Source organism: Gossypium raimondii, chromosome 9 (genome assembly GCF_025698545.1).
Source record: "Gossypium raimondii isolate GPD5lz chromosome 9, ASM2569854v1, whole genome shotgun sequence".
In the NCBI taxonomy this organism is placed as follows: Eukaryota; Viridiplantae; Streptophyta; class Magnoliopsida; order Malvales; family Malvaceae; genus Gossypium; species Gossypium raimondii.
In genome coordinates, this window is record NC_068573.1 from 39870417 (window position 1) to 39875886 (window position 5470).

The 5470-nt window shown below is 30.1% G+C and overlaps 1 long non-coding RNA gene across 1 annotated transcript; it reads right to left on the bottom strand.

The window, feature by feature from the left end:
• Nucleotides 1–1289: 1289 nt before the first annotated feature.
• LOC105797943 (uncharacterized) lies at nt 1290–2278 on the bottom strand. The gene is made up of 3 exons (XR_008188495.1): nt 2158–2278; nt 1645–1769; nt 1290–1419 (listed from the first exon to the last, which is right to left on the bottom strand). It is a non-coding gene; the product is annotated as an uncharacterized LOC105797943 (long non-coding RNA).
• Between the last annotated feature and the right edge of the window lie 3192 nt (nt 2279–5470).

Below are 5470 nucleotides of genomic sequence, written 5' to 3' on the forward strand. Positions count from 1 at the left end.
AAATTACGATGACTAATTAATTTAATTTTCACTTTGAATTTCAATTGTTTAATTAAAATCAATTATATAATGATCCAAAAAATTAAATTAACATTCTAATTCATCTCTTATTCCTTTTGAGAAAATTCAAAAATGCGATGTGGATAGTAATTCATGAAATCTATTTTCCTTTTGTCGTCTTATTAATTTATCACAATTCTAATTTGCAATCCATACAAGGTTGTGTTGAGCTAGCAAAAGGACCGATCAAACACATAATTAGGGCTAAAATAATTTGTAAATCCACTAAAAGTACCATGACTAATCTCCCAATCATAAACCATTACGAAAGCAATTTAGATTTATGTTTTGTTCAATGACCTTTTCGCTAATGTGTCACTTTCATACGATATTTTAAATTCGTTTGAGTTAAGTCTGTTCATCCAATATAATCCTATTTTACATCATAGATGATAAGATTTACACTTCTAATTTAATCTCTACGCTTTTAAATATTTTCAATTTGGTCCCAAATGTGATTTCCATCTCATCAATACACATTCCAACTTATTCTCATGCTAAATACTCGATAATAACTCTTTTTTTTTTCATTTTAGTCAAATTTACATTTCAATCCTTTTAGCTATTTAAAATTTGCAATTTGATCTTATTTGCAACATTTTCACATCCACAATTCTCTTCATTAATTTCCAACTCCAATATCAAATTTCCTATCATAGAAATTCTCCAACAAAGTCGTTTCCCAATATTCTCGGAATTCACTGAACTTGAATTTTAAAATCTGAAAAGTAGAGGAATTGACTTTCAATTTTGAGAAGAGTAGAGGGACCTATGGCATCTTTTTAACAAAATGATAAAATGCAAAAAAAAGAAGAGAAATTATAACCACCTCCCAGCTAAACCCACCACTATAGCCCAATACATTAAACCCATATTCATAATCTAACCCGCTCACAAGTTTGCCCGTATCAAGCTGTGGAACCTAAAGAAGAAATGATAATTATCATCATCATCATCATCATCATTATAAGGAAATGCTATTGCTTTCTGATTTATAATCATCAAACCTATAGTACACCTTCGTTTTTGTGGATTTTATATATAATTAGATTTAATTAACTCTAATGTAATATCTCCCCAGCGACAGTGTCTATGGAAGCCAACAAGCAAAATGGAGAAGGCATTCCCCTGTTGTATGTTCTTAAACATTACAAACTGTATAATTGCATACCACGAATGAAATTAATTATTATCTATATATATATGTGACCTTGGGAGGTTGTACCAGCTTGCCATCTCCTTCTTCAGCTGTGTTAGTATGTTCTCCATGGTATACTCCCTCGGCCAAATTGAAAGCAATCTGAACTTCGATTCCACCTGTTGCGATCGGATACAAGCAAATGCCCCTCGCTAGGTTTTCTATCATCATAGTGATAACAATATAACAAAATAAAATTTAATTACTTTTGAAATTATGAGTAGCCGAGTTAAGCATATACACATAAAAAGGGGAAGGGGGCAGATTTACACACTAAAACATACCAGACTGAACTTTTTCTCAAACCAATGTAACAGTTAAAATGCCAATCAATAAAAAGCAGCATAAATAACTGATCACAAATGAATGTAATATTATTGGCATACCATTCCAGTTTTATGGTTAACACAAGTCATGTTGATCTTTGAAGAAAACGAACACTTGGTGGCTTCTCGGGATAATCTTTGTCACAGAACAACTTTAGCTGATAGATTCGACCTTCATGTACAGTCTAAGAAAATAAAAAATAAAAATCACCACAATGAAAGAAACAGAAACGTATGTGCAAAATGATATTTTTCAAAAAAATCCCCAGCAAAACCCATTGCTCACTTTGAAAAAAAGGAGAGTGGGGTAATCCACAACGTATGTGCAAAATGATATTACATGGTAGTCCCATATATATATATATATATCAGCTAGAACTTTTAGCACTTTGGCTTAATAACCAAAACAATAAACTGAGAATAAGTTCTAAGTTCTCTGTTTTGTCAAACGTTGGGTCAATACTCAAAGCTGTATCTCAGAAGATTTATATATGATTCTCCATAAAAACACCAAGTTTCAACTTAGGAAAAACACGAAAATATATCATATGTTAACTGAAAATAAGCAATTACATTGTGAGGACCAATAATGGTGCCAGTCCAAGAGCGCATGTAAATATCATCTCCATCATCCATTCATAGCTTACAGTACCATATCCAATACATTTTTCTCCACGCTCAAGCTCCGAGGCTCTGCAAGAAGAAGAACTTATGATAATCAATTAATTTGAATGCCATAAGACCTCTTCCATTTCAATAACATAAGCATAATCACATTGCACATGCCATAAATTAATTATTTGTCGCACTTATAGACATCATGGATGAGGTAGCTCTTAGCGCTTCTAATATATATCATGTTAATATCAGCACAAGATTCCAGTTATTCTAAAATGGTGACAAAAGTTCCTAGAGGTGGGATGCTAATTACAATTAGCAATGAACATATTTATGTCATCACAAAAATAAGTACAACATTTAGCACAAAGTTCTCGCCTTTCAACATTTAGCACATATTTATGTCACCACAACAACATACTTGTTAAATATATACTCAACCTGGACAAATTATCCATACAACATCACACATAACAACAATGAAACCAGCCCGACAAAAGATGTAATCAAGAACAGCTACCCAAAACTTTAAATCAATAATAATAATAATAGAAAATTTACGGAAACCCCTTCAAGTTGTTATCTTAATCGAAACAAAATGACCAAACCCACACATAAGAACTGGTCATGCACGATAAAACAACAAAACCTGTATAACCCATGAATGGAATCTACAAATGACCAATAAAAACGAAAGATCAAGTGGAGAAACAAAGGGGGCATTAAGATAAAAGAGAAAAAAGGAGAGGGGATCGAAGAGCTAACCCACAACACCCGATCCTCCTGAGCTGTGAGATGCATGCGAAGAATAAAGGAAACATTTTATTTTATAATTATTTTGTTATATTATGATAAAATAATAAGTATATGATTTTTTTTTCAGTATTATGGTAATAATCAACTTTTTCTTTCGGTGTAAGAGCCTGAAAGAAAATAAGACTGTACATGTAGAATTGCGTACAACAATTTTATTTAACTTCATCCTTAATTTTTTTATTAAGAGAAGCTATACGTAATTTTAGTTTAATGTGTTAAATAAAAAATTAGCGTAATGTGTATTTTATAAATAAATTTTGATTTTGTGTAATTTTTACATGAAATTTTAATTTAATTTAATTCTCATAAATTATTAACATAATTATCGACATGACATCATTTTAATTTTATATATTGCATGCACAAATAATTATATTTATCTAACATAAAAATAAATTTATGTAATTGTTTCTTTAAATATGTATAATTGAATCAAAATTAAAGTTTTATGCATATATTCAAATCACAATCAAAGTTCCATGCGTATAATTGCACAAAATCAAAGTTCATGTATAATTTTAAGATTTGTCATTTTGTATGTAATATAATTTGAGTTATCATTTGATATATTGACCGTGAAATTTGTTAACTCCACAAGCAAGTTTAAGAAATTGTTGTGTCTTATTAGTTAGTTTGTCACTAACTAATAATCTAGAGTAATCCTAATAATCTAGAGTAATACTTTTCACTTTTATTATTATTATTATTATTATTATTATTATTATTATTATTATTATTATCTCTCTTTATTTTCTATCATATATTGGCAACAAATGATTTCATATGCTTAATTGGCTTTTGCCAAGGAGTCTGTTCTTTTCAATTTTAAGAAAACTTTGACTAACTTTCTTTATTTCTTTCATATAATATATATATTTAATGGATGAGTTTAAAATTAAACTTTTTATATTATTTTATACATGTATTAAAGATAGTTATAAGAGCAGTGTCATTAATAGTTACAACTGCAATCAACACTACATGTTACATAGTTTATCTTATTTAGAACTGACAATCTTTTGAAACAAAATATTTTGAGCCATGACTCTATTGCTATTTTGGATGTGTGTTGGACCAACTTTGAAGATAACAAGTCCAAAAGATTAGATTGAATCTTATCAAACAACAAAATCCACGTTTTAAGGCGACTTGAAAACTGTGATCAGAGATCATTGGCTTATCTTGGCCTTATGAGAATATTCTCAATACTATTTTTATTGCTACTTTGATGGATATGATAATTGTAATTGATCTTGTATGTTAACTCTCAAGACTTGTATTGACAATATACCAAATTTTAACATTTATTCTATCTATTAGGAATTCATTATCGCAACACAAGTCAAAATTTACAAACAGAAACTAAGGAAAGAGATGACCAAAACATTAAACAAGTGTAAATGAGTTGAAAACCTAAAACTTATCAAAATTAATCTTCTTTTCTTTTCTTCAATTTCATCTTAAATCACAAAACTCTAGATAATTGGAGTGGATGGTGTACTGTAGTCTTATAGATGCAATCTATTTCATATGTTCTAAAACTAGTTTTGCTATTAAATAAAGTTAACAGCTTTCATACATGGGTTGCATGCTATGCCGTAGTTGAATAAGAGAACAAATTATTCGATTAGAGCTATTCATTGATTTTGGAATAAGTCACATGTGTAGCAGAACAGATATTGTTTTGAATCTATGCTTGGTCAGGTATATATATGTATGTAGTATATTGTTGATAGGTTCTGGTAAATTAAATGAGTATTGTTATTATTAATAGAATTCATTTGGAGGCAAACTTACAATTGATATTGAATTTGCAAATGACTAAACACATCAGGTTGTAACTAAGATTTGTTTTTTTTTGTGTTGATCAGTAACTAAATTTATGTGATTGGTTGGTCTCTAATCCGGAAACTGACGAGTAATGAACAACTAAATCTTTCAGTTTATTTGGCTCTGGCTCGTGCTCTTTCAGATACATAGGAACATTTCAATATACCATGTAAGACGCATACGATCAAGTCCAAGTAAACACAGTGTTTGGCATCTTCACGTCGATTGGGACATATGCATCCCTGCTTATGCATTACTCTGTTCTGCCTGATCTCTCTTCCTAATTGGTGCATTCCTGCCCATTTATGAGCTCCTGTACTGTTTTTATCTTTTCAATTTTCCTAAGATTATTTGGAGAAATTGAAGTTATGATATCTGATCTTCTCTTCATCATTACTTTTTCTGTGACTGAAATTATGATTACATAGTGAAATGATGTCCTGTTTTATATTCCCTATGCTAGTAGTACAAGATTCCAAGAGGGTTGAAAAGAGTGAACATAAAATAAAAAATTGAATGAACAAAGAAGTAGAGAAGGGGTTACCAAAATAGACCAATGTCAGCAGAAAGGTGGCATTTAGTGAGTGATGAAAAGAGAGCGCAAACTGCAAAATGAAGGCAG